Source organism: Sarcophilus harrisii, chromosome 4, assembly GCF_902635505.1.
Source record: "Sarcophilus harrisii chromosome 4, mSarHar1.11, whole genome shotgun sequence".
In the NCBI taxonomy this organism is placed as follows: Eukaryota; Metazoa; Chordata; class Mammalia; order Dasyuromorphia; family Dasyuridae; genus Sarcophilus; species Sarcophilus harrisii.
In genome coordinates, this window is record NC_045429.1 from 33,825,808 (window position 1) to 33,847,482 (window position 21,675).

Here is a 21,675-nt window from a genome sequence, read left to right on the forward strand (position 1 = left end):
TTTGTAGGATTATATTAAAACAAGGTTTGATGTTTGTCGATGTTTAAATCTCTCTCAGGCCATTATTTGAAGATACAAAGTTCAAAAATCATAGCATTAGAAGGCTCCCTAGATAGAAGTCATGTAATCTAAACTATACCAGAAGCCTGAATCATCACCAGACTATCCTTTACAAGTGATCATCTTGTTGAAACAGTAGATAAAGCACTGGGCCAAGAGAGGAAAACCTGAGTTCAAATTCTTCCTCAGTCACTTGCTAGTTTGTGACCCTGAACAAGTCACTTAAGCATTGTCTCTCTTAATTTTCTCATCTGTAAAATAATTAAAACAAAACAACAAAAATCCTTACCTCCTAGGATTGTTAGGAAGATAAAAATGAGATAATATTTTTAAAGTGCTTTGCAAACCTTGACATACTATATTCATGCTAGTTATGCTTGGAGGCTTCCAACAAAAAGGAGCTCATTTCCTCTCGAGACAGCCTGTTATGCTTTTTATACACTTTTCTAATTGTTAGGAAATTCTACCTCATGGTCCAACTAAAAAAGGAAATGTTAAAAGCTTAATGTGCCAGATGTTAGGATGATAACATATTGAGGTAAGAAATGATATTTTCTTTATAGAAATGAAAAGTCTTATAGAGGGATAAAATGCCAACACTATCTCTGTATCTATGTATGCATGTATCTATGTATTTATCTCCATGCTTATAACCATCTATTTCTCTCCATCCATCTGCCTATCTAATATATGTCTTTTGGTATATCTTTCCATCTCTCCATCTATCTCTCTGTCTCTCCCTCTGTATTTTTCTCTGTGACACTCTCTCTCTTTCTCTCTCTCTCTCTCTCTCTCTCTCTCTCTCTCTCTCTCTCTCTCTTGCTTCTCCCATATAAAATAGGCTTCTTGAAGTCAAGGACTGTTTACCTTTTGACTTTATATTTCTAGAGATTTCTAGAGTCAGTGCAATGCCTGACTTAGAGTGGGCATTCAGATAATGCTTGCTGATTGACTGATTGATCAAAGTCAGAGATAGCTGGGATTCTAATCAGAATCTCCTGGTTTCAAATTCATGGCTGTATCAACTACACCACAAAAAGGGATGGTGTAAGAGCAATAATCTAGGAGTGGGGAGCAAGATGTATAAACACTCCTCTTAGCTGAGTGGATGGGAGTGAGTGAGAGAGAAGAGCACCAACTAGAAGAGAGGGCTGCAAGGGATGTAATATTTTCTAGGGAAAGTTAGAATTCTGGTTTTTTTTTTAAGTTATAAGAAATGTTGATCGATAATGGCATCAGTTGAATTCCTATGGTGCATCAAAATTTTCCAAGAGACTAGTTTCACAACAATCTTGTAAGATACATTCAAAAGGTATTATTATCCCCACTTTACAGATGAGAAAACTGAAGCTTAGAGAGCTAGAAGATGTCAGAGGAAAGATTTGAACTCACATCTTCCTGACCCCAAGTCCAGTGCTATTTTAGAGATAGGATGATAAATTACTGGACTTGGTTAAGAAGACCTCAGGTCAAATGTTACCTCAGATATTTACTAGCTCTGTTACCCTGGGCAAGTTATTTAATTTCAGTAAAATGAGATGGTTGAACTTGATAGTCTCTAAGATCCTTTCCAATAAATATCTATCTTTTCACTCACATTTATAGCATCATAGATTTAGAGCTTGGAAGGCCACCAAATCCAACTTCCACATTTTATGGATGAGGAAAATGAAGTTTCAAGAGTTTAAATGACTTGTTAAGTGACTTGTATAAGATCACTCGACTAGTCAGTGTCTGAGACATAATTGGAACTCTGTTCTTTATAACTCCAAATCAGAATTCTATCCAATGAACAACCTAATTTGCATTAAATTAAAATTGATTTGCATTCATTACTTAATTTGATAGTGAAAAGGAAGAGTTTTGATTACTTCCCCTTAATGTTCACCAACAGGAACTAATTAGAAAACAGTAATTTAATGTCCTGATGAAATGGCACTCCATTTACCAGCCTTTTAATCTTCCATAAATTATTTTGACTTATAAAATATAGTACTTTTTGAATGAGTTTCTCTGATGGCTATACAAAGACCATGATAGTGAAAAGGTAAGGTAGATAAGCTAAGGCTAGGGCTAGGATACTGGCCCTGTAATTTGATTCATATAGGAACCTCTAAGTTACAAAACTCCTTCTACCAATGTAGATCAGAAACTTCATTGCACAATTTATGGAATTTTTTTTGGTTTTTGTCAGTATCTAGGTCCCTTGAAAAACCAAGGGATCATTTGTGAAAGCTACCATTAAATAAGCTAGTGGTAACTCAAGAGATCTGGAAGAAGTTGGTGAATGATAGTAAACTTAGAGAAGTCTGAGCACCACTGATGGTGGCCCCTAGCTGTCTTCTTTTAGAGGAAAGGCAGCTGGGTTTGGTAGAACTTGCATGGGCACAGGCTTGTCCATCCCCAACCCACCACTCTGCCTGAGAAGACTTTTCTGATTTCATGAAACCCAAGAGATAAAGCTCAATGGGGTTACTGATGCTTACAGACATGGATAAGAATTGGGGCCATGACCTTTGATCAAAGAGAACAGAGAGGTTCATTCATTCTCAGCCTCTAGCTCTAGCTCAGAGGTGACCACTTATTCTTTTTTTTTTTTTTTTTTTTTTTTTTTTTTTTTCTTATTAAGCTGTGACCCACCCCTCCTCCTTTCCCTCCCCCTGTAGCCCTAGACTTCATGATGCCCTGACTGTTAGCTTAACATGGAGTTGTCTTTTTATTTTTTTTTTTTTTTTTTTTTTTTTTTTTTTTTGCTTTGGTTGCTTTCTCAGCGATAATGGCATGTTTTTCCAGAATTTGTTCACTCAGTTTTATCACCAGGCTGTTCATGAAGGCCTGGGGGCTTCAGGAAGGGAGGCTAGGTAATGATAATGGAACTGGGAACCATTGTAGGCTATAGATAGCAGACAGGAATATTAACCAGAAGAAGATGCCATAGAAAAAACTCAGCTAGACCAAATACCTGGATACAATCCAATAGGTGAGGCAGATGGTATCATCACCTCGACTGGAGCTTTCAATGGCTTTGGTGGAGGCAGAAGAATCTGAAGAAATTACAGGCAGGAAGACACCACAGATATATAGGAAGTAGAATTTAGTATAATATCATGTAGATTGGTGTGCACATTATGGGCAGCTGGTGACACAGTGGGCCTGGAATCAGGAATAATTGAGTTCAAAGCTGGCCTCAGATACTTACTAGCTGTGTGCTGCAGGACAAATCCTATAAATTCTTTTGCCTCATTTGTAAAATGGGGGTAAAAATAGCAGTTTTTGTAAGGATCAAATGAGATAATAATTGTAAATCATTTAGTAGAATTTTTGGCTCCTAGTAAGCACTATGTAAATGTTAATTTCTCCTCTTCCTCCATCTCCTGCTTCTCCTCCTTTTCATCTTCATCATCATCATCATCTTCTTCTTCTTACTTTTCTGGTTCTTCCTCTTCCTTCTTCTCCTCTTCTCTTTCAGGATTTTAAAAGATGAAATTTCAGGAATTCAGGGTAGAATCCAGAACCTTCTTATTGAAGTGTGGCCATTCCATAGGTATGCCCTCCCAGAAACCTACAGCTTATTGTTTGGGAGGACAGGGTTTGAATATCCAGTGCACTTGCTGGAAGGGGAGGTGGAAGGGAGGCTACATAGAAGACTACTTCCCCTTAATGTTTACCAATAGGAACTAATTAGAAAACAATAATTTAATGCCCTGATGAAATGGCAATCCATTTACCAGCCTTTTAATCTTCCATAAACTATTTTGACTTATAAAATACTGTGCTTTTTGAATGAATGTCTCTGATGGCTATCCCATTCCAGTTTGTACCTACCCATGAACATGGTTTACCCACCATGATTTTTCCCAAGAGGTTCATGGCTGATTAAATAAATGAAGTGAACCCTCTCTTGCCAATCTAAATCATTAGAGTGGGCCCTATGACTTGACCCTGATAGCACCATATTATAGTTTCTTGAATCCAGAAGATCCAAGAGATTTAGAGTGAGAAAGAACCTTAGAGATTATGGAATTCAACACTCTTACTTTATAGATGAGAATCTAAACCTCACATAGATTAAATTACATGATTAAGTTCATATAGCCATTAGGTATCTGAGGAAAGATTTGAATCCAGGTCTTTCTGACTCCAAATTGAATACTTTACCCACTTTGCTTCACTGCCTTTTGGATCATTGATCTGATTTGTCATCAGAGTCCATACTGAATCAACTGTCACCAAATGTGGCTCAGGAATCCAAGATTATTGGTACAAGTACCTTAGCATGATCTGAAATTCCATAAATATTCCATATGCAACTACAGATGACACCTGTTCATTTCTCATCTTTGTATTAACATAGTTTAGGGTCAACTGTGAGATTATTTCTTATAATAATTTATCTCTTCAGGCTCATTCCCTTCCATCCATTTTGTCACTGGAACTTTTCAAGTATTTAAGTCAGGATTAGGAATTTTTACCCCTTTTTTGGGTCCCAAGCCTCTTTGGCAGGCAGTCTAGTGAAGTTTATGGACCCATTATCTGCATCCTGATTTTTTAAATGCATAAAAGAAAATACTTAGTCTTATAAAGGAAAGCAACTATAATTAAATGAAATGATCAGTTGTATAGTTTAAAAAATCAAGTTCATAAATCACAAGTCATGAACCCTTACTCTAGTTACTGTATTGTTCACCATGCTAACAAGACCAAAAGGCAAAAGACAATACCGAAATAGTGAAATATGCAATGAGGACTCAAATAAATACTGAAATAATAGGGACCATAGACTCTTAAATGAGGATCACATTATCTTCTTTTTCCTCTCATACTGGTTTAGGAAAAATTCCTCCACCATGTAAGAGGAAGGATTCAGTCTTCAGTATAATTGATCCTGTTTCCAACTCTCTAAAACTTGCCCCATTTGTATCAGTTACCAATTCTCTCATTCTGCATCTCTTCCTAATCTTTAGGAGCTTGCTTGATCTCCTCTGCTTAGTTTCTTGGTAATGGTCATCTTTGACCTGCCTTGCTTCATCTCCCTCTCTATGGAGTTATATCCTTCATCAGTGGCTGCCATTTTTCCTCCTTCTCTCAAGTTGCAAAATGCCACTGATGAAGTCATGAAGTTATACTCACTAGCTCTACAACAAAATTTCCCTAATCCCAGCTGAGCCTTCAGGGTTACATAAAAATCCTTTTTCTTATCTCTGATTGACTTACATCTTACTCCTCAAAAATGCTATTTCAGGCTTTCCCATCAGCCATTATATTTGCCGGGTGCTGTGCTAATCTGTATGAACAAAATAAGAAAAGGAGATATAATGATTGGAAAGATGCTGACTTTAGAATCAGAGGACCTGAGTTCAGATCCTGTCTCTACTACTTATTGCTTATGTGGCTTCAGATATGTCACTTAAGCTCTCTGGTCTTCAGATTTCTTATCTATAAAGTGGAGAGAAAGTCTTCAAGGTCACTTCCAATTTTAGATCCTATGAACCTATAAAGCCAAAATAAGTCACCTTAACGAAAAAGAGAGGTTTTGTTGGCCTGAGTTACCCAACTGGAAAAGGAGCCTTATTTATGAATTTGAGGAGTGTATAAAGGGCTCTTCTTTAGCAAAAAGTTAATTGGGCTTGACCTATCTATCTTTGCCAGTAATGGTGGTATTGCATAAGAGTCCAACAGATTAAAAGTGACACTGTGTATTGTTAGAATCAGTTTTAGCAAGTTATAGGGATGATCTTAACTTCCTACACCTTGCATCTGAAACAGTTTTTTTTTTTTAAAAAAAAAGCTTTTCCTCACCTCTTTATAGCAGTGACGAGCAAAATCCAGCTTGTGACCATCTAAATATATCAAATTCCCTATTGCATTGTCTAATAGTTTTATTTTTGCATCTTCATAGCACTGGTGAACAGAACCAAAGTGTCTGCTTACTACCCCCATTACACAGTTCTGCATATTCAACTCCTAAACCTGAAAAGAGAAGCAACAACAAGATGTAGGGAATTTATGCCTGGATATTGCTACTTCCCAGCCTGCCTTTCACCAGTATGCCATCTGATTCCTTTTCCCACTGGATACTCAGTTATAAAGGTAAGTACATCTAGTTTACAAAGTTGGACAGTACAAAAAGAAAGCCTTTGAATCCCAAGAGAAGGATATTTACATCCTACAAACAGACATGCTTATGTGGATGTTACAGTTAAAAAGGCTTGTTAAATTCTTTTTTTGTCTCATTGTGACTGCTTATTTTAATACTACTAGTTGATTGTTTATTCTACCCAGGAGGACAGGACAAGAGTTAAAGAGGATAAGAAGGCATGAATGAATTGTGATATGCCTTGCTGGAGGGAGTAACCCACCTGGGTGGGATCACAGAGCCATTGAAGTATCAAAGGGTTCTAAGCCTTTTCCCCTGCCCCATTTTAGGAATTAGTATTTAAAAAAAAAAAAAAAAAAAAAAAAAAAAAAAAAGGAGCATTGAGACTTTTTTTTTTGGTAAAGGAAGCTCTCTTTTCCCAAAAGGGAAAGAGCATGTTAGCAGAATAATTTAGAACCTTAATTCTTTCAAATCTCCTTTAGCAACTTTAGGAAATACTGTGCTTTGGAGAGGGGATTATCTTGGCATTTTTCTTTTCCTCAATTCTTTATAGCAGTGTTAAACAAAATCTAGTTTGTACTACTTAAGTCTTAGAATATCCACAATTGTATATTTATGGGAATTGTCTATTGTCAAAAGGAGGTCCTTTGGAAAATCTACATGTCCTTTAGCTTACTGCTGAGCCATGAATTCCACTCTGTGGGATAAACTCATATCATTCTGAAGTTATCACTTCCTGGTTTTGGCACGTGAGCATGTCTTGTAACTACTTTGATAGCATGAGCATCATTTTCAATCCAATCTCTTGACTCCCTCAGCACTTTCTCCTATTCCCATAAATATCCAAGCATTATATTAATATGGGAACTGGCCACTTTAGCCCCCATCCAAATAGTTGATAAATAAAAACACACATCTTTGTATCCCTTGCAGCACTGATTAGAGTGTCTTTTGGAACTTATTAAAATGTCATTCTTCATTTAAATAATTATCCAATAACTTAAAGCTGAAAGCCTAATAACCCTAATGATGTGATTTGGGTGTAAGAAGTTCATGAAAAGCTTCATGATAATTTTAGGGTGAATTCTAAAAGAAGACACTAAGATTAAGAGAAAGCAAATTCTTGTTTTCAGCATGATATAATGTAAGGATTATAGAACTTGTAGTGCAACAATATTGCTCTTGACTATTTTTTCATACTTATTTATGCAACATTTTAACCAATTGGTCTTAGGTGTTTTTATCAGAATATGATGTTGAATCTCCTACATCCATGCCTTTGCACAGTTTGTTCTCATGCCTAGAATCTACTTCTTATTCATCACTATCTCTCACAATGCTTAGTTTTTTTCAAAGCTTAGTTCAGAATTCTCCCCTATTGGAAACTTTTTTTGTTTTGTTTTGCTAGTTGTTAGTTAGTACTCTTTCTCTTTTCAATTACTTTACATTTATTTATGTTTCATATTGTAGCTGTCCAATTGAATGAAAGATTATTATGAAATCTTTGTATGCTTTATGCCTAAATATAGTTCCTTAAATATAGTAGGTGCTTAATAAATGTTTGCTAAACTTAATTGAAAAGTAAGTTGATGTGGGGTTACAAAGGATCCTGAATCTCTGGCAAAATCATATTGGAGCTTCACTTAGTAGGTAGTAGAAAATCACTAATTTTGAGAATAGCATGACAAGACTGTATTTTATATCTACATATACTTGAAATGAGAATATAAAATTGACATTTTTATCATTAGAGGCACTATGGCATAATGGATAGAGTGCCACTCTCAGAGCCAGGAAAATCTGTGTTCAGGTCTCACTTCTGATGCCTAGTGTTTCTGAAACCATGGATAAGCCATAACCTCTCAATAATTAATTCTCTAGAAAGAAGTAGGCATTTTCTCATCTGGAAGTTATCAATATCAATGAAGTGATAGGACTGATCACTATCCTTAGTGTTATGAAAAACACTGATTTGAGAATCAACCCTAATTGCAGACCATTCTATAAAATCTCACACCAAAGATGTCAGTAAGAAATAGAGACTATGAATGGGTAGTGCTTCCACTGATAATAGCTATCCAGAATCTCTCAGATCATTTGGTGGACAAAAGTGATATTTTCAAAAGATATAGTTCTCTCTCTCTCTCTCTCTCTCTCTCTCTCTCTCTCTCTCTCTCTCTCTCCCTCTCTTCCTCTTTCTTTTTGTCTTTCTCCCTGTCTCTGTCTCTTTCTGACCTTCTGTCTTTTTGTCTGGGTCTGTCTGTCTATCTGTCTCTTTCATTCTTTTTCCTCTTCTCTTCCAAAGATAAACCTGTGTCCTATTTCTCCATTAAAATATATTATCCATTTCAGATATAATCTTTATGAAAGACACAATTTTTGAATATTATTTTATTTTATTCCCAATTACATGTAAAAATAACTTTGTGTTCCAAATTCTCTTCCACTCTTCCTTCCCTTCCCCCTCACTGAGAAGGTAAGCAATTTGATATATGTCATGAATGTGCACACATTCAAAATATACGAAATAAACTCCATTTAAATCCTGAATAAACCATATGTGGTCTTGTTAAGCAAAAGAAGAAGCTAGAAGACTATGAATCTCATTTCTCCTCTTCTCTCTCTGCTAAACAAAAGTCAATATTAATGCTAATACCCTTGTACCACCAGTGCCTGGTACATAGTAGGTACTTATTAAATGTTTGCTGATTAATTGATGGCATAAAGAATACTTTTTCACTCCTATTGTCTGGAATGAGTGTCTCTTCAGGGTAGCCCTGAAAAATTATATCTCTAGAAGTTGGGGTCAATCAAGAGGTATTGAATGATAATAAATGAGTCTCTCATGTTTATTCCTTAAGGGCTTAGAAGTTAAATCTGAGTTTAAATGTCCCAACTGGTCATGTCAAGATGCAATAGAAACAAAAGCTGGCTGGAATCCCACAAGTTTTACTCTAGGTCAAACTTTTGAAGAATTCCTTCCATCTACCAGGAAACATAGCTGGAGAAAGAGATTTTTCTTTTGGTGACAAATGTATTTGAACTATCAGGCAGCACCATTTCCACAAGGATGCTGAAAGTGTGCATAGGCTCGATGATGTCTGAGCCTTAGGAGGAAGATCTGGAGAATAGAATCAAAGGCAAACACCCTAGAAAAAACCCCACAGAGCCAGAGTTGGGTCTGAGAGAAGAAAAAGAGAACAGTGAAGATTTTCTAAGGCAAAGAGGGAACTTCTGAAGGAAGGGTCAGGAATAGAAAAGACCCACTCTACCTCATTATACTGTAGCTGGAAAACTGAGAAGAGAAATGTTCCTCTGGAATAACAGCTCATTAGCAAGAGAAGAACTCTGACATTAGTTAAAATGTTGATAGACGTGACAGGTGGTGCGAAGACAAGGTGGTGGTGTTGGCTGGGAGTGGAGCCCCCCAGTCTTGTGCCTTGCCTTACATAATCGGTTTATGCAGTGTGTAATCAACTGCTAAGACCAGCTTCTCGGCTGACTTAGATGTCCTTGGATAGCACACAGCACCATCAAACAGACCAGACATGGTGGCAGTTTTTTCAGTAGGAAATTTACTCCCATTTAGAAGGAATGTATAGCTGAACATATCATATTAGGTCCCCAGAATATTTAATTGAGGTTCCCTGTACACATTATCCATTTCCTGACTCTACCTTGAACAGGATGCCCTTCATGCTTGCAATGCCCTCCCTCCTCTAAGCCTTTTGGAAACTCTACCTCCTTCCAAGATTCAATTTAAGTGCTGACCTCCCCTCCTTATAGTAATATTTTTAGTTCTCTCCTTACACTGAAATTGTTATATATTTAGTTTTTATATACATTATATTTATTTGCTATTACTTGAACAAGATACTCCATCTTCTGACTCCAGACATTGTCACTGACTGTCTACTATTTTTGAAATGCTTTCCCTCCTTTCCTTCCTCATCTCTACCCCCTGGCTTCTTTCAAGATCCCATAGGATCTTTCCTATGGAAAACTTTTCCTGATCCCCCTTAATTCTAATATCTTCCCTCTGTTGATTATCTCCAATTTGCCCTATCTATATTTTGTTTGTAAATAGCTGGCATGTGGTCTCTGCCATTACAACTCCTTGAGGTCAGGAATTGTTTTATTTTATTTTATTTTTGCTATACCCAGCACTAAGCACAGAGGTGCTTAATAAATGCTTATTGACTGACCAGACTATCTATTTAAATGATATATGCTTCCAATGGAATATAAGGTCTTTCTTTTTTTTTTTTTTTTTTTGTCTTTGTGTCTTGACTCAGTGCTTGACAGATTGTTGTTCAGTTGTTTAGTTTTATGTAATTCCATTGTGAGTTTTTTTTTTTTTTTTGGGCAAGGATCTAGGAGTGTTTTGGCATTTCCTTCTCAAATGAATAAAGGTAGATTTACATAGAAATTACATGACTTGCCCAAGCTCTCACTGATGAGTGACCTATCCCTCATCTCAACCCTTCAGATACTGGGGTCCCAGAACTCTCTGGAAATTGTTCTGCTTGACCTTCAGAACATGTCTTCTCATCCCTGTCTTTAGTCTCTAATTACTGGTATATGTAATTCATGCTTCAGACAGGATGATTCTTAACAGTCCTTGCTCCTCAGTTCTAGAAATTTATAGTTAAGAATAGAAACATTCATGATAAATATATAGAGTTAGAAACAGCTAGATAGCACAGTGGATAGTGTAGATCTGAAGTCAAGAAGACCAAATCTAGCCTATGACACTTACTAGCTGTGTGACACTAGGAAAACTATTTGCCTCAGTTTCCTCAGCCACAAAATAAGGATAATAATAGCATTACTTCCAAGCATTATTGTGAAGATCAACTGAGTTAATATTTATAAAGTGCTTAAAGTGCTATGTAAATTTGAGCTGCTATCATCATCATTATCACCATCATCATTTGTAAAGATAATAACATGATATGAAGTCAGGGGATCTGTTGGAATCTTGAATTTGTTATTATTTATTATCTCTGTGAATGTGGGCAAGTCCCAACCTCTCTGACCCCTAAATTATTCATCTATAAAATGAAAGCTCTATCCCGGTAATCTCCAAATTCCCCTTCAGTTCTGTGGTCCTGATCAGTTAATGATAGATCCAGGAGAACATTTCCTTTACCTTCCACCATTTAGATCTTGCTCTGGTGTCTCATTATAGCTTCTGATTTCTGCCACATTTTAACTTCCAGGGCCAAGCAGAATCAGTCCGATCCTCTGGGGATTGATCGCTTGGTGTCTGCTTAAAATGGGGGGACTGGATGAAGAGGACAATGCATGATCTCCTATAGCATCCCATGCCACTTGGGGATAACCTTAATCCTTGAGAAGGTTTTCCTTACGTTGCACTAAAATCTGCCTCTCTACATTCTTGACCCACTGTCTCTTGTTCAGTCATTTGGGGACCAAGCAAAACAAATCGATTCCTTCTTCTACATGACCCCCCAGACAATCCTTGTACGGCATGATTCCCTTACCATCCAGTTGCCTTTCACTGTATGCCCTGCCCTATATCAACATCTTTCCTAAAATGTATCACCCAGAACAGAACATAATACTCCATATTCATTACACCTTTTGTACCACCTCTAACTTAACTTGCAAGTATAAACACCAATCTTGGGAAAACAGTTCTGGCACACTAGCAGGGAGATAAGACAAATACATAAATAACTAGAATACAAATTAGAATATGAGAGGCCCAAAGAAACTGCCAGGAAAAGTGAAGAATGAAAGAAGAGTTTCTACGGATGAGAGAGTATTTCCAGTCCATTCCCACAAACCAACACGAAGGGCCACTTAACTGGCATGATTTCACTGGGTTCTAGATTGTCATCTTCTGTTTCATCCTATCATATGCCTGCAGGAGATTATGGGATAAGAGAGGGTAAGATCATCTCCCATACCACCTGCTCCTTACCAGTCGCTTTTGCAGATTCCCAGTTGAGAGCTTCTTTGTGCCCCTTTGCATCAGCCCTTCATTATTTCATGTTCTGGGCAATTGGGCAGCCTCAGCTTCATCCTTTATTAGGCACCAGTCTGTGATGGTTGAGCCTTCAGCATGCCTGGAAGTGCCATATGAGCAGTGAAGGGAGTTGAGGTGGCAGGTCCACTCCAACAAATTAGCAACATCAGCAGGATCCGTTGTGTCAGTTTCACTGAGAAACGACCCTTTAAATGGTATGTTAAGGTAGGATTCTTAAGTAGCATCTCTTTTTAAACTAATGAACTAGGTCTTATACTTCTATCCCAGTGGGCACACACACACACATACATACACACCTATACTTGCCTATATATGCAGAGACTGAGCCCTTCTAAGTTTGTATGCCTTATTTTCAGAAAATGAATTAGTCAAAGCTATTTATCACATTACCTAGAAGTAATCACTAATATCACTGTACTGCCACCTAATTTTTCTATTTCTTTCCTTTGCATATTTATATACATTTCTTGTTTGGAGCCAGAAGGGATTTTAGAGATCTAATCCCTTCATTTTACAGATGAGAAAATGGGATTATAGAAATAGAATGTCTTGCTTAAGGGCACACAACCAGTACCTGTCAGAGCTGGGAAAGCAAACCAAGCCTTTGCTTCCAGATCCAGCAGCCCTTCCATTGGTACCACCTAGAATAGAGGCAGTATGGTACGATGGAAAGCAATGAATCTGAAGTTAGAGGAACCTGGTTAAAATCTAACCTTTGCTAATTACTAGCTTGTGACTTTAGGAAAATAAATCCAGTTCTCTGGTTCTTGTTTCCTGAGCTGTAAGATGAAGAGATTTCATGAGATAATATCTAAGGTCACTTTTAGTTTTAAATGAATTGTCCTAATATCATAGTGACGGTTTTGTTTGGGGATCTATACTGATGTCACATTCTTTTTACCTTGTCATTCTTCCATGAACTTTGCCTTTAATAGATTTGTAACCAATAAGCTTTTACTAGCTACTGTGGCAAATACCAGAGATACAAAAACAAAAGTGGAATATGTATTTAAAGAACTCAATAATAGCTTTTTTATTTTTCAAAATACATGCAAAAATATTTGTCACCCTTGGCAAAACCTTGTACTTCAAATTTTTCTCCCTTCCTCTTCCTCTTCCCCTTCCCCCTCTCCTAGATAGTAAGTAATCCAATATAGGTTAAACATGTGCAATTCCTCTAAACACATTTCCACATTTATAAAGCTGCACAAGAAAAATCAGATCAAAAGGGAAAATAAACAAGAAAGAAAAAACAAGCAAGCAAACAACAACAACAATCACAACAAAGATAAAAATGTTGTTGTGATCCATACTCAGTCTCCATAGTCTTCTCTTTGGATACAGATGGCTCTCTCCATCACAAATCTATTGGAATTGACCTGAATCACCTCATTGTTGAAAAGAGTCACGTCCATCAGAATTGATTATCACATAATCTTGTTGTTGTTATGTACAATGTTCTCTTGGTTCTACTCACTTCACTCAGCATCAGCTCATGTAAGTCTCTCCAGGCCTTTCTGAAATCATCCTGTTGATCGTTTTTTTTTTTTTATAGAACAATAATATTCCATTACATTCATTTACCATAATTTATTCAGCCATTCCCCAACAGATGGATATCCACTCGGTTTCCAAGAACTTATATTTTCTTGGGGAAAATATATTTGTGTGGGTCTGTATCTATACCTATACAGATTTATATGTAGCAGATTCTCTATATCCTACTTGCTTGTATTAATAAATTGGGTCCCCATAGCCTGTCTACTATAGTCCCTCAAGGCTGTAGGTTTAATCTTGAGGGACTTTCTAATACTATAGTTTATGAACCCCCAGAAGTATGCTTCCCACCATGATTATCAGTGATAGCAATTAGCTAGTCAGACTTAATTAGCTTTTAGAATGATTATTTATTAAGACACCATAATAATAATAGTTGGTATATAGCATCTTCCTCATTCATCCCCCCCCCCAAAAAAAAACCTCCCACTAATACCTAATCAAGGAGGTAATCAATTCTAAAATGATTGTATGACATTGAAGACACTAGCACAGAACTGCCCAGCATGGTGTGCCCTCATCAGACAATATGCTGTGCTCTTTAAGCAAAGCAGAATTGAATTAGCTCACAAAAAATCATGAGATGCATACAGTTAGACGATGCATCCCAAATGTTCAGAGGAACTATCTGTATCTGACCTGTGGCAGAACATTCTGAGCTTGTATAGCTCTGATCAGCCACAGTCAGACTCTTAACAGAGTGATGCCATTTTGGTCCTTTTCAAGAACAAAGGACAACAAACAATCAGGTCAAGGGGGTAGGTGGGCTCAGGTTTAGATAGCACATAACTCCTGGAAGTACTTTTGCTGTAGTCCTCATTCTCCTTTTCCCATTTCACACACTCTGTTTTTGATTCTCTGTCCAGATAGTACTTCTGACTACTGCTTTCCAGGAGATGAAACTGGGATGTTGAATAAAAGTTCAAATCCCCTGAGTCTCTTGGAGTTCACACACACACACACACACACACACACACACACAAGATACATTGTATATATTCATGCATATATGTATATATGCTGGGAGGGGGAATGAAGATTTTTATAATGTTTATTTGTTGCTATGGGTACTCAGATGGAAGTTAGATGAGGCTGATTCTTGTCACAAAAGGAAGAAGTGTAGGAGCTTGAATATTAAAGGATGGGGCAGAATAGTTAAGCACTAGAATTGAGGGAAGCTGTGACTATGTTGGAGATAAGCGTCATGATTAACTTAGGGGGTGGAGTGAGGATGGTTTCATTTGATCCACTCTCTGATTGGTTGATCATATACTCCTCCTAGAGTGTTGCTCTGTTTCCTTGACAAAAATAAAGGAAGCCATGATGACTACCATGGTAGAAGATTCAGTTCAGTTAAGTTCTTATAGTAGAAGTTTTGGGGACGTGTTACATTTATTACTGTGCTATGATATTTTTCTCAAACACTGTTTTCAATTTCCTCCCTCCTTTCACCTCTATCCCTATTCCTTAGAGTCTATTCTACACCCAGTTATTATAAAATTCCAGTAGAATAAAAATAATCTTCTACTTGACTTGCCACTACTCTCTCTCTCTCTCTCTCTCTCTCTCTCTCTGTCTTTCTCTGTCTCTCTCTCCATTTTTCTGTCTCTGTCTCTGTCTTTCTCTGTCTCTGTCTTTCTCTGTCTCTTTCTCTCTCCCCTTTCTCTCTCTGTCTCTCATTCTCTCTCTCTTGTTTTCTCTCTCTCATTCTCTCTTTCTCTCTCTCATTCTCTTTCTTCCTTTCCTTTCCTCCCTCATTACCTTTATTTTGTAAAATATTGTACCTTTCCTTCTCTCAAGTGGAATTTAAAGTTCCTGAGGTTAGACACTTTCATTTTTCTGTATTCCTTACACTTAGAACAAAACCTCATATACAATAGGGCCTTAATAAATACTTGCTAAATTAGTAATTAGCCTGCTCCGGGTATTGCACCCCAAAATCCCTGCAACAACCCTTTGAATCACAGATTAGCAAATGATAACATTGTTGATTTTTAATTCTCATTGCTTTGTGATCTTCATCAGCTGTACAATCTGGTGACTCTGCCTCCCTTGCTGTTCCTTGCATGTGATGTTTCTCCACCTCCCAGTTCAGGACATTTTCACTTCCTATCCCCTATTCCCAGAATGGCCTCCTCCTGCTCTCTGTCTTCTGTATTTCCTGACTACCTTTGGCAAGAAGCCTTCCCAAAATCCTCTTTAAGGCTTCCCTCTATGAATCATCTCCAATTTATCTCCTCTGTATCTAGTTGTTTGCAATTTCTCTACCATTGGACTATTGGCACCTTGAGAGCAAGGGCTGCTTTCTTTGTGTCCCTAGCATTTAGCATACTGACTGGCACAGTGTAGGTGGTTAATAAATGCTGATTGACTATTCACCTAGTTGCTTAGGGTGATCCAGGCAGGTCTTTCTAGGTCATTGCAGTGAGCAATAGTGGTGCTAACAGAGTGGTGTGGGAGGAGGAATGAACAGGGAAGGGATTTGGGAGCCTCTTGGCCACACCAATACCCACATCATTTATCAGACTATGTAGACTTTAGCAGTAATTCAGTCAGAGTTCACAGAGTAAATCATTTCCATTCCCACCACTGGGTAGTACCCTGTGAGGAGCTGTCACCTTGTTCTAAGAAAGAACATAATGCAGTGATAATAAATGATGTATGTGCACAGAAGAGGCCTAAAAAAGAGAAAGGGAGTCTTGGGAGCCAAAAAGAACTAGATGGCAAGATTAACTCAATTAAAACTGAGGAACCGTTTACCAAAGGTCTGTGATGTTTAGGACACAGAGCTATGTACATGATTTCATATGTATGAAATCAGAAACCAAGGAGAAACCAAGCCCTCATGTAGCTTACATTGTTCTGAAAGATAATTTGAAGAGGGGGGAAAACATTATAAGAGAAGAATAAAGAAGCACTTTACTCATCAGAGAAATACTGAGCTGAAATATGTCAGAAAATAAGGATTCTGAGAGAAGGGAATGAAGAAGGGCGTGATTCTAGGAATGGAGATAGCTTGCAATAGAATGTCAGATTTGGGGAACATTTAGCTGTCTAGTTTGACTGAAACAAACTTGGAATGGGGAACAACAAACAATGGAATAAGAGATATTCTTATGGGCAAACATGATCATCAGGCCTGCAGGGAAAACTCCAACAAGTTATAGGTAGGACCTCTTCTAACTCAGTCACTTTACTTCATGTTCCACGAGGCTGCAAATGGGGTGATTAGAATCACTACATTGAAGACATGTTCATACAGAGAGGATCTGAGAGTTAGAATGGATCTCAGAGCCCATTTGGTCCAACTATACTTAAGAGTAATTACTTCTGCAGCACAGCACAATGAAAAGTCATTGAAAGCATGAGGTTTATTGATTTATTTTGTATCTTCAACCCTGTACAAAATAAATAGTAGTATGTTCACATCATAGATGGTTAATAAATGCTAAATATAATACAAACTTAAGATCTGAATCGAGTTGAATTATTTCAATATGTAATCCTCAATCCTTTAAGGAACATGTCTAAGAGGAAGGAACCCACTTGCTACTTCCCAGTTCTGTCTCATTAAATAGCTTGGGCTTAATTCTCACTGATGGAAAGAAACTAGAGGTGGTGGGACAGCAGAAAGAGTTCTGTATTTGAATTTGGGCAATATGTGTTCAAATCCTATCTCTGAGGTTTGAGCAGATGGTTGAATTTTAATTTCCCCTACTGTATAATGACAGTATTAAGTTGGGTGGCGTATTCCAATACTAAATTAATGGTTCTATGATCCTATAATTACAAACACTATAAAATTTATAATTCTGTGATCAGTAGCCCTGTTTTTGAATAGGCAGGTATTTACATCATTCCCCCTCCATCCATTCACCCTACCAAAAAAAAAAAAGCTTTCTAGAAATAAAAAATATATTGTATTATGGATGTATTGAAGGCAGGTCTCATGTAACTCCCTTCTTTCTTGTTTTCCAAACTCAACATTTTCAGTCATATGTTTAAAGGAATTTCATCCTCCAAAGTGCATGCTTCTAAAAAGATTCAGTGAGCATGCAGTGACTTGAATCCCTGCCAACACTTTTCCTCCCTGTTATGGGAGCTTACCTGATGAGTCTCATGCCCTCTGTGAAAGCTGTCATTGGTCCCAGACTCTCAGTGTAAGAGGAACTTTTCCATCAGAAAACCAGTCAATTTTCTCCTTCTAACATTTGACTCCCAAAGAGGAATTGAAACTGCCCTCAGCCCCCATGCTCTCCATTCACCTCAGCTGTTTTTTTCCTCCTTCATTTAAAACCAACAAAACACAATCTGAAAAAAGTTCCTCCTTGAAATAGTTTTTTAAAAAAGTACTTGAGTTGAGTTGCCAGGTTTTTTTTTAAAAGCAACAGAAGTAAAATAATCAATTGTAAGTTGCTGAACCTTTAAAGGATATTAATTCAATGGGATAAACTGCAGTTAAATGACTTTTATCAAGCAAACTGGGTTAGGCGGTTTAAAGCAAAAAAAAATTTGAAAAAACATATACTGGGTAGCAGTTTATATGTCAAGAAAAACTGAGAGAATTTTTGACACTCTGATGTCGAGCAGATAACACTTAAATCATTTTTCTCCAAACTTCAGTCATAAAACTTCAAAGAGTTATAGCCATAATACAAATTTTTAGACTAAGAAGTGCTGTTTGAAGTTATTTTATAGGATTTTGCTGTAAGGGCTCCAATTGATTTGTGGTAAGATAAAAGAAAAAAACTTTATTTTTGAAGCTTTGTCGGAAAAAGCTTATCTTCCATTGGTCATTCTGCCAATATGCCTGGAGGGTGTGATGGTGTAGACATGGATATTATAGGCCTATATGAAGTGAGCTGGGTTTCCACCTCCTGCTGTTTGTGTTATGGTTAAAACCTGTCACAAAATAGGCAGTGATTTATTAAATGTTTAATGAGGTAAGACAAAAACCCCAAGAACTACAAACAGAAACGTAGAATGGCATATTAAAGTATGATCATATATACTATATTTCTATTTTTTTTCTTTGTCTTTAGAGGGTGGGAGAAAGAGGGGGAAGAAGGAATGGAAGGAGAGTGAAGGAAGAAGAAAGAAAGTAGAGAAGGATAGACAGGTGGACAGAGAGAGAATAGAAAAGAAAAAAAACACTATTAGAAATCCAAAAAGCAATTGGGGATCATTAACCTATGCTAACAATAAAGATTATGTCTTAAGAGGTATTGGAAAAAAACAAACTTCTTTCTAAGGGATACATGGAGGGGAGAGAAGGAAATATCTTCTCTCTCTTTTAGCAGTTTTCATGAATATCAATAACAGCTATGGTTGCTGTTGGTTTTCCATTTGATTTTCAATTAGAAGTAGCTGAAAGAAACACTTCCCTTTGAGACAAGCTAGATGAGGTTCTTGGGAAATTACAATAATACTAACAATATTATTAATAAAAGCTAGTAATAATAACACTCAGCTGTAAATGTGATTCTCCTAAAATGTATTTCTAAGCTTGTCATCCCACTACTCAATGAGTTTCAGTGGCTCCCTATCAGCTCTGGGAGCAAATGTATTTTTTTTTTGATATTAAAAGCCCTTTACACCACCTTCCTCTCTCCACTTTCCATTCTTCATACATGTCCCTACCCCATATATTCTTTGATCCAGTGACATGACCTCCTTTCTTTACCTTGGACAAAGCATTTCATCTCTTAACTCCTGATATTTTCTCTAGCTATAGTCCTTGCCTGGAACGTTCTCCATCTTTATCTTCACTTCTCAAATTACCTGGCATCCTTCAAGTCCCAACAAAAATTCTACCTTTGACAATAAGCCTTTTCCATTTCATGTCTTTTAACTGTTGATATCTTCAACTTATCCTGTATATAATCTTGTTTGTTCTTAGATGCTGGCATGTTGCCTCCCCTATTAGACAGTGAGCTCCCTGAGGGGGGATTATATTTTACTTTTATTTGTAATAGCAGTGCTTAGCACAATGTCTGGTACACAGTAGGTAGTAAATGAATGTTCATTGATTGACCAATGTCACATAAACAATATGCACCAAGAGCAGGATTTGAACCAATGTCTTCTAACAGTAGCACTTCTACTGCGATGGTTGAATGAGTTTGGGGTGGAGCTGGGGAAAGACAATGGAGGAGGGTGAAGGAAGTTTAACAATTGCTTTCACCTAAAATCCAGTTTCTTTATTTTGCTTCCATCTTCATGTTGTGTGTCTATACATGTATATGTATGTCTTGTGACACTATGTAAGGCTACAGTAACATAATCCATAAATCTGCAAAATTTATGCAACATGAATTTGATAAATGCAGTATTGGCTGGCAGATTTTTTCCCAAAAAACTTCTGGCCATTTTATTTTACATTTGATAGACTAGTCAAAGGTATTTTTCACATTAAAAATAACAATAACATGGACATGATTAGCTTCCAAGGAAAGTGAGTCTTTGTTTTCTAATGATTATTTTTTCTTCATTGGCTGACGTGGAATCTTTGCCCTGCCGATGTCTTATCATGTTGTCAGGAGAGGTGTTCCTTATACAATAAATGGGGGCACACATCTCCATCTCAATGGGATTCTTCTCCAGAACCACAGAGGACAACTTAGCCTTAAATTTCTTTTTCTGACAACCCCGGGGAAATTGATTTCGTATGTGTTTCAAGCTCTACTTCCATGCAGTGCTTAAATACAACCCAAAATCAAGATATACTTTCCATCATTTCAACTCTGCTGCTTACTCCTTGGGAGTATGACCCTGAGCAAATGATGTAAGTTCTCTGGTACCTCAGTATCCTTCTTTGTAAAATAAACAGATTGGAACACATTTCTGCTGAGGCCTGTGTTACTCAAAATCTATGATCTTATGTTCCTTAGGTTTGTGAGATTTAGAACTGAAAGGAGCTTTGAAGATCATCTTAGCCCACAAAAATGTAAATAGCAAACTGATTATATGTAATTATAATGACTATATGTATCCAAGAAGGAGAGAGAAGTGCAATTCACTCCCTTCTTCCCAGGTAGGTAGAACATTGTCTATGCTGTCCAAATTGGTTGATATATTGGTTAGCTCCTTTCTTATTAGGAGGGCTGGTTTTCTGGGTAGAAAAAGGGAGAGAACTATATTTTCAAATGAAGGTGATGTAAAAATAAAAGGCACAATAACTAAATTTTTAAAATTCATAAAAATTATCAGCTAGTCTAATGTCTAAAGATGTAGGAATCAAAACCCAGAGTAAAAATTTTTGCACAAGGTCACAGAGATTGTAAAAAAAAAAAAAAAAAAAAAAAAAAAAAAGCTGAAATGACATTCAAACACAAATCATCCAACTCCAGATCCTGAACTCTTTCTACCATAACACAGTATCACCCACAATTATGTGACTATGGGGTGAGATAGGATGTGGGGGGGATGTGGCTGTGACTATGGTAGTAGAGAGTAGTAGACCTTAAGGAACAGAACAAATCTGAGCATCTCAAGTTACTTGGATTATGTATTAGGAAGCCAGATTTTGAGTCAGGCATATCTCTAGTACTTTGTGAAGTCATTGTAATAGCCACCCAACTTGATAGACAGTAAAATTCAACTTTCATTTGCTTAGCAGTCATAGAAGATAATACAGTGTGAATATTTCTTCTGAATGACTTGTAATTGTTTTGCTATCCAGTGTATTATCATCTTCCTGAAAAGGAGAGTCTATAATAAGACAGCTTGTCAAGGCTGTTAAATGAGAAAAATGAAGCTTAATTAAAAGACTCATCTTTGAGATAAGAGAAATGTGTGTGTGTATGTGTATGTGTGTGTGTGTGTATACTTTTCATTCCTCATTATGAAAGAACTGAAATAAATATTTCAAGGATACTCCTCTCCTTTTCCAGCACTATAAATGGTTCATGGAGGGTGGGTTACATAACCTACAGGTTATATTATT

The 21,675-nt window shown here is 37.0% G+C and overlaps 1 long non-coding RNA gene across 2 annotated transcripts in view; it reads left to right on the forward strand.

The window, feature by feature from the left end:
- LOC116423539 overlaps positions 1–21,675 on the forward strand; it is a 73,472-nt gene that overhangs the window by 42,344 nt on the left and 9,453 nt on the right. For both annotated transcript variants that reach the window (XR_004234149.1, XR_004234148.1), the window contains exon 5: positions 5,960–6,150. This is a non-coding gene — a long non-coding RNA (uncharacterized LOC116423539). The remainder of the gene's footprint in view (positions 1–5,959; positions 6,151–21,675) is intronic.